This window comes from Rattus norvegicus, chromosome 1, assembly GCF_021556685.1.
Source record: "Rattus norvegicus strain SHRSP/BbbUtx chromosome 1, alternate assembly SHRSP_T2T, whole genome shotgun sequence".
Lineage (NCBI taxonomy): Eukaryota > Metazoa > Chordata > Mammalia > Rodentia > Muridae > Rattus > Rattus norvegicus.
This window is the reverse complement of record NC_141534.1, coordinates 74,364,849-74,373,959: the sequence shown is the minus strand read 5'-3', so window position 1 is coordinate 74,373,959 and position 9,111 is coordinate 74,364,849.

Here is a 9,111-nt window from a genome sequence, read left to right as displayed (position 1 = left end):
TACTATTTCTGAGCATAGACCCAAAAGATACTCCAAAGTATACTAAGGACATATGCTCCAATATGTACATAGCAAACTTCTTTATAATAGCCAGAAACTTGAAACAACCCAGATGTCCCTCAACAGAGGAATGGATAGAGAAAATGTGATACATTTTCACAATGGAGTACTACTCAATTATTGAAAAACAATGACTTCATAAAATTCACAGGCAAATGATGTAACTAGAAAATAATATCCTGATGAAGAAAGACAGTTACAAATGAAGACACATGGTATGTACTCACTGATATGTAGATGTCAGGCCTACAGCACAGAATGATCCTTATAACACCTCACAGGTATTATGAAGCTTAAGAAAAAGAAAGACCAAAGTGTGACTGTTTCAATCTTACTTACAAAACAAAATAATCATGGGATATATATATAGAGAGGGATCTGGAAGGGAGAGAGGATGGTGAGGAAGAAAGGACTCAAGATCAGGTGTGGTAGGAAACTGGGAGAAGAAATGAGGGTCAGGAAATTGAAGAGAATTTGATAGCAGTGGGGCACAGGATACTGGGGATAGCTACTAGGAAGTAAAAATGTCAGGAAAGCAAGAGGATCCCAGGACCCAAATGGGATGACATTTCCTGAAATACACAACAAATAGGATATGTAGAAGCCACAACCAGAGTTTAGGCATGGCCCCTGGTTGACAGATCAGGTCACCCACCCATCTCAAAAATATTAAGCCAGAATTGCTCCAGTCTAAACAAAACTAAAGGACAAAGGATAGAGTGAAAAGAGAAGGAAAGACCATCCAGAAAATGTGCCACCTAACATCTGCAGGCATCAAATTCAGGCATTATAGCTGATGCCAAGAAACTCTTGTTGACAAGAGCCTGGTATAGTTGCTCCCTGAGAGACTTTGGGAGATCCTGATAAATACATATGTGGATGCTCATAGCCAACCAAGAGACTGAACATGGGGACCCCAAAGGAAGAATTAGGGGAAGGATCAAAAGAGCTGATGGGTTTTGCAACCTCATAGGAAGAATAACAATATCAATGAACTAGACCATGCAGAGCTCCCACTCACTAAACCATCAACCAAAGAATAGAGGCAAGGACACATGGCTCTGGCTTGCACATGTAGCAGAAGACTGCCTTATGTGGCATCAATGAGAAGGAAGACCCTTTGTCCTATGGAAACTCAGTGACCCAGCATAGGGGAATGCTAGGGCACTAAGAAAAAAGTGCATATGAGGGTGAGGGTGGGAGGACCATCATAGAAGCAGGGTAGAGGGTGATGTGAAATTTGAATAACATTTGAAATGTAAATAAATAAAGTATCCAATAAAATATCACTCTGTAGAAGTAAGCTTGGGACCAAGAGAATTTTCTTGACTTTACTAGATACACTATAAAACAGTTTTCAAAGAAAGTTTTATATAAAGAACAAGAAACATGTTCTCATATAATCAAAACATACTGTATGCATGTCTGAATCTCATAACAAAATATTCAAAATGTCAAATCAAAAATGTAATCAAGACTTCTGGTTCCTGCCCTCATGGAGTGCTAAACCCAATCCCAAGAGTGATGTGAGGCCTGGTTCCAGAGGTAAGACCAACTTTTCTGCTCCAAGTGGCCTGCCTGGTAGTCTCAGGACAAATGCACACAGGAAGAGCTAAAGACCAGTAGACAAGAATGACTACACGCCTGAAAGCAGAACACTCTATTCCCATAACTGACTGAAAGAAAACAAGAAAATAGATCTACCGCACTCCTGACACAATCCTATAGATGATCTGGCCACTGTCAGAAATAGCAGAACAAGGTAACACCAGAGACAACCTGATGGCGAGAGGCAAGCACAGGAACACAAGCAACAGAAAACAAGACTACTTGGCATCATTGGAGACCAATTCTCCCACCAAAGCAAACATTGAATATCCAAACACACCAGTAAAGCAAGATCAAATTTTTAAATCACATTTGATCATGATGATGGAGGACTTTAAGAAAGACATAAAGAACTCCCTTAGAGACATGAAGGAAAACACAAACAAGTAGAAGCCTATAGAGAGAAAACACATAAAGCCCTGAATGAATTACAGGAAAACACAATCAAACAGGTGAAGGAATTAAAAATGGAAATAGAAGCAATAAAGAAAGCACAATGGTAGACAACCCTGGAAATAGAAAACCAAAGGAAGAGTCAAGAATCAGTAAATACAAGCCTCACAAATAGAATATGAAGATAGAAGAGAGAATCTCAGGAGCAGAAGATTCCATAGAAAACATTGAAACAACTGCCAAAGATAGTATAAAATGGAAAAAGCTACTGCCGCAAAACATGCAGGAAATAAAGGATACAATGAGAAGATCAAACCTAAGCATAATAGGTATAGAAGAGAGTGAAGACTCCCAGCTCAAAGGACCAGTAAATATCTTCAACAAAATCATAGAAGAAAACTTCCCTAACCTAAAGCAAGAGATGCCCATAAACATACAAGAAGCCTACAGAACTCCAAATAGATTGGACCAGAAAAGAAACTCCTGTCACATTATTGTAAAAAACACCAAATGCACAAAATAAAGAAAAATATTAAAAGCAGTAAGGGAAAATGTCAAGTAACCTATAAAGGCAGACCTATCAGAATTACACCAGACTTCTCATCAGAGACTATGAAAGCATGAAGATCTTGGACAGATGTCATACAGACCCTAAGAGAACAAAAATGCCAGCAAAGTTTACTGTATCCAGCAACACTCTCAATTTACATAGGTGGAGAAACCAAGATATTCCATGACAAAACCAAACTTATACAATATCTTTCTACAAATGCAGCCCTACAAAGGATAATATATCGTAAAGCCCAATGAAAGGAGGAAAGCTACACCATAGAAAATGCAAGAATCTAATCATTTTGCAACAAAACAAACGATGAAGACCAGCACACAAATATAATCTCACATCCAAATACGAATATACCAGGAAGCAACAATCATTATTCCTTAATATCTCTCAACATTAACCAATAAAAAGACACAGATTAACAAACTTGATGCACAATGAGGACCCAGCTTTTTGATGCCTAAAGGAAACACACCTCAGTGAAAAAGAAAGACACTACTTCAGAGTAAAAGCCTTGAAAACAAATTTCCAAGCAAATGGTCTGAAGAGGCAATGTGGAGTAGCCATTCTAATATCTAAATAAATCGATTTTCAACCAAAAGTCATAAAAAAGATAAAGAAGAACACTTCATATTCATCAAAGGAAAAATCCACCAAGATGAACTCTTAATCCTAAATATCTATGCTCTAAATACAAGGGCACCTACATACATAAAAGAAACCTTACTAAATCTCAAAGCACACATTGCACCTCACTCAGTATAAGGAGATTTCAACACCCCACTCTCATCAATGGAGAGATCATGGAAACAGAAATTAAACTGAGACAGAGACTGTCTAAGACGAGTAATGAACCAAATTGACATAACAGATATTTGTAGAACATTCTACTGAAAAAAAAAAAGGTATACATTCTTCTTGCCACCTCATGGTAATTTTTCCAAAATTGACCATATAATTGGTCATAAAACAGGCCTCAGGCCTCAACAGATAGAGAAATAGAGAAATAATCCCATGTGTCCTATCAGACCACCACAGGCTAAAGCTGGTCTTCAATAACAATAAGGAAAGAATACCCACATATACATGGAAGTTGAACTATGCTCTACTCACTGATGAACTTGTCAAGGAAGAAATAAAGAAAGAAATTAAAGACTTCTTAGAGTTTAATGTAAATGAAGGTACAGTGTAGCCAAACTTATGGGACACAATGAAAGCCGTGCTAAGAGTAAAACTCATAGCTCTCAGTGCCTGCAGAAAGAAATAGGAGAGAGCATATATAAGCAACTTGACAGGACTAGTAAAAACTCTAGAACAAAAAGAAGCAAATATACACCAGAGGAGTAGAAGGCAGGAAATAATCAAACTGAGAGCTGAAATCAACCTAGTTTAAACAAAAAGGACTATGCAAAGAATCAACAGAAACAAAACCTAGTTCTTTGAGAAAATCAACAAGATAGGTAAACCAGGGGACACAGAGAGTGTGTCCAAATTAACAAAATCAGAAATGAAAAAGGAGACATAACAACAGAATCAAAGGATATTCAAAAATAATCAGATCTTAGTATAAAATCCTATATTCCACAAAACCTGAAAATCTGGAGGAAATGAACAATTTCTAGCCAGGTATCAGGTAACAAAGTTAAATCAGGAACAGATAAACAATTTAAACAACCCAACAACTCCTAAAGAAATAGAAGCAGTCATTAAAAGTCTCCCAAACAGAAAGAGCCCAAGTCCAGATGGGTTCAGTTCAGAATTCTATCAGACCTTCATAGAAGCACTCATACCAGTACTATCCAAACTATTCCAGAAAACTAAAACAGTTGAAGCTCTACCTAATTCCTTCTATGAAGCCACAATTACTCTTATATCTAAACCACACAATGACCCAACAGCGAAAGAGAATTTCAGACCAATTTCCCTTATGTATGTCGATGCAAAAATAGTCAATAAAATTCTTGCAAACTGAATCCAAGAGCACATCAAAACAATCATCCATCAGGATCAGGTAGGCTTCATTCCAGGTATTCAGGGATGGTTTAATATAGAGAAAACCATCAATGTAATCTACTATATAAACAAACTGAAAGATAAAGACCACATTATCATTTCATTAGATGCTGAGAAAGCATTTGACAAAATTCAACACCCCTTCATGATAAAAGTCCAGGAAAGAATAGGATTTCATGGCCCTTACCTAAACATAGTAAAAACCATATACAGCAAACCAGTAACTAATATTAAACTAAAAGGAGAGAAACTTGAAGTAATTCCACTAAAGTTTTGGAATAGAAAAGGCTGCCTACTCTCTCCCTACTTATTCAAGATAGTTCTTGAAGTTCTAGCTAGAAAAATCAGACAACAAAAGGAGATCAAAGGGATACAGATTGGAAAGGAAGAGGTCAAAATATCACTATTTACAGATGATATGATAGTATATTTAAGTGATCCCAAAAGTTCCACCAGAGAACTACTAAAGCTGATAAAGAACTTCAGCAAAATGTCTTGGTATAAAATTAACTCAAATAAATCAGTAACCTTTCTCTACTCAAAAAAGAAACAAACTGAGAAAGGCATTAGGGAAATGACACCCTTCATTATAGTCCCAAATAATATAAATTACCTTGGTGTGACTTTATCCAAGCAAGTGAAAGACCTGTATGTTAAGAACTTCAAGCCTCTGAAGAAAGAAACTAAAGAAGATCTAAGAAGATGGAAAGATCTCCCAAGCTCATGGATAGGCAGGATTAATATAGTAAATATGGCCATTTTATCAAAAGCAATCTCCAGATTCAATACAATCCCCATCAAAATTCCAATCCAATTCTTCATAGCATTAGATAGAAAAATTTGCAAATTCATCTGGAATAAAAAAAACCCAGGATAGCTAAAAATGTCCTCAAGAATAAAACTACTTTCAGGAAAATCACCATCCCTGAACTCAAGCAGTACTACAGAGCAATTGTGACTAAGAACTGTATGGTTTTGGTACAGAGACAGGAAGATCGACCAGTGGAATAGAATTGACGATGCAGAAATGAACCCACACAACTATGGTCACTTGATTTTTGACAAAGGTGCGAAAACCATCCAATTGAAAAAGACTCGGATTTTCATCAAATGGTGCTGGGTCTACTGAAGGTCAGTATGTAAAAGAATGCAGATCAATCCATTTTTATCACCCTGTACAAAGCTTAAGTCCAAGTGTATGAAGGACCCTCACATCAAACAAGATACACTCACACTAATAGAAGAAAAAGTAGGGACGAATCTCGAACACATGGGCACTAGAGAAAATTTCCTGAACAAAACACCAATGGCTTATGCTCTAAGATCAAGAATTGACAAATGGGATCTCCTAAAACTTCAAAGCTTCTGTAAGGCAAAGGAAACTGTCGTTAGGACAAAACGGCAAACAACAGATTGGGAAAAGATCTACACCAATCCTACAACTGATAGAGGGCTTATATCTAAAATATACAAAGAACTCATGAAGTTAGACTGGAAGGAAAGAAATAACCCTATTACAAAATGGGGTTCAGATCTAAACAGAGAATTCACAGGTGAGTAATGCCCAATGGCTGAGGAGCACCTAAAGAAATGTTCAACATCTTTAGTCATAAGGGAAATATAAATCAAACCAACCCTTCAATCCCACCTCACACCAGTGAGAATGGCTAAGATCAAAAACTCTGGTGACAGCAGATTTTAGGGAGGATGTGGAGAAAGAGGAACACTCCTCCATTGTAGGTGGGACTGAAGAGTGGTACAACCATTCTGGAAATCAGTCTGGAGGTTCCTCAGAAAATTGCACATTGAACTACCGGCAGACCCAGATATACCACTCTTGGGCATATACCCAAAAGATGCTCCCACAAATAACAAAGACACATGTTCCACTATGTTTATAGCAGGCCCATTTTTAATTCCCAGAAGCTGGAAAGAACCCAGATGCTCTTAAACAGAGGAATAGATACAGAAAATGTGGTACATCTACACAATGGAATACTACTCCACTATCAAAAAAATGGCTTAATAAAATTCATAGGCAAATAGATAGAACTGGAAAATATCATCCTGAGTGAGGTAACAAAATCACAGAAAAACATAGATGGTATGCTCTCATTGGTAAGTGGATTCAAATTCTTGAATTACCCTAGATGCACAGAACACATGAAACTCAAGAAGGATGACCAAAATGCAGATGCTTCAGTGCTTCTTTAAAAGGGGAACAAGAATACCCTTGGGAAGGATTAGGGAGGCAAAGATTAGAACAGAGGCAGAAGTAACACCCATTCAGGGCCTGCCCAACATGTGGCCCATACATATACAGCCACCAAACTAGATAAGAGGGATGAAGAAAAGAAGCGCAGGCTGACAGGCCCCGGATGTACATTCTCTCCTGAGAGACACAGCCAGAATATGGCAACTACATAGGCGAAAGCCAGCAGTGAACTACTGAACTGAGAAAGGGACCCCCTTTGAAGGAATCAGAGAAAGGCCTGGAAGACCTTTACGGGGCTTGAGACCAAATATGAACAACAGTGCCAAACAACCAGAGCTTCTAGGGACTAAGCCACTACCTAAAGACTATACTTGGACTGAAACTGGGCTCCAACTGCATAGCTAGAAATGAATAGCTTTGTAAGGGCAACAGTGGAAGGGGAAGACCTTGCTCCTGCCACGACTGAAATCCCAGTGAACAGGTTTGTTGGGGGGAGGTCAGTAATGTAGGGAGGATCATTAGGGGAACACCCATATAGAAGGGGAAGGGCAGGGGTAGGGGGATGTTGGTCTGGAAACCAGGAAAGGGAATAACAATTGAAATGTAAATAAGAAATACCCAATTTAATAAAGATGGAGAAAAAATGAAAACAATGTACATAATATAGGAGGCTAGTGATTGGTTCCTCATGAGACAATCTATTTCAATTTAACAAACAACATGGAAGCCAAAATGGGCCCATTGTATAGTATTAAATGCTGTGTAATTTAAGTTCAGTTAAAACCTACCTGACTATTTCCTGCAGCCAACTCTATCATGTCTTCAGATAACCAGAGCTGTTTCCTACTTGAAAAGGATGGAATAAAGTTTTCTATCTTTACCTTAGTCCAGTCCCTTGTGGAAAATTCCAAATGTAAAAAATATAATAGTCTTCCTGCATTTATTTTATCTCTGATTCATATGTACTCTGTCTCCAACAGGATTAGTGAAATGTGTGTTCTTGAGAACGAACTGCAGCTGAAAGATAGGCAGCATAATATAATGTATATGGCCTTCCTTGAAGTAATATATATATATATATATATATATATATATATTCTCATTTCAACACGCAGGCAACTGTAGTGAAGGCAGCAACGGAAGAGTTCATATTGAAACAAAAGAATAAATAAAATCATCTTAATATTTTTAATGTTTTTACTACTTTAGCTTTCTCAGAGACATGCATAGAGCCACAAAATAAGTGTTTAAAATATGTGTACATACTGATACACCTACTTAAAAACAGAGTTACATTCATACAGAGATATACACACAGTAGAGGCTAAAGATATTTATACACACATACAGATATGTAACCAGTCATTCATATAAATATTCACGCACATATAGAGGGAACTGTGTTCACTCTAAATCACAAAAAGACATAGAGACACACAAATCACAAACACAGAAACACATATAAACAAATGCAGATCCATGCATCTATACACATGCACACTTGTACACGCACATATATCACAGAAATATATAGATAGGGAGATAAACACAAGTACAAACTCCCACAGAAAGAGACCTTGACACCTAAAAATGTTCATGCTCACATCCAAGTACAGACATGCAGACAGACAGAGTTACAAACAAAATGTGTGTGTGTGTGTGTGTGTGTGTGTGTGTGTGTGTGTGTGTGCGCGCGCACGGACATAATAGAACACACAAAACACATACATAGGCACATGCAGAGACATGCACTGATAAACCGAGGAAAATACACATAGGTAAAATCATCCATACAGAAAGATATTGACACACAGACAATTTTACTTTAATTTCCATAGTCAGTCAGATAAATAAAAGCATGTACTTTTGTGGCAACACAGAGAAAAACAAAACATATGACCATACACACATAAAGAAACAGAATATATATAATGTGTATAATGAACAGAATCCTTGCACTCTTCCATGTGCAAATACTCTCTGAGTGCCCAGAGAGTTCTCCTGGCCTGCAGTGGGGACAAAAATAGTTGAGAATACTTGTAAATTCTATCTCATTGACCACTACCACCTCTCCAACCACCTTCCTCTAACATTCAGATTCTAATTCATATAGGTTAGATTCAATTCACCCATCTACCTTTCCAGTTCACTGAGTCCCACAGGGTAGCTCCAAGTGCCCTGGACAGTCTGCTATACCCTGTGGTCCTCTACTTTCCTGACTCATGTCTTCCCAAACTCATTAAACCTGTACATTCTGAGA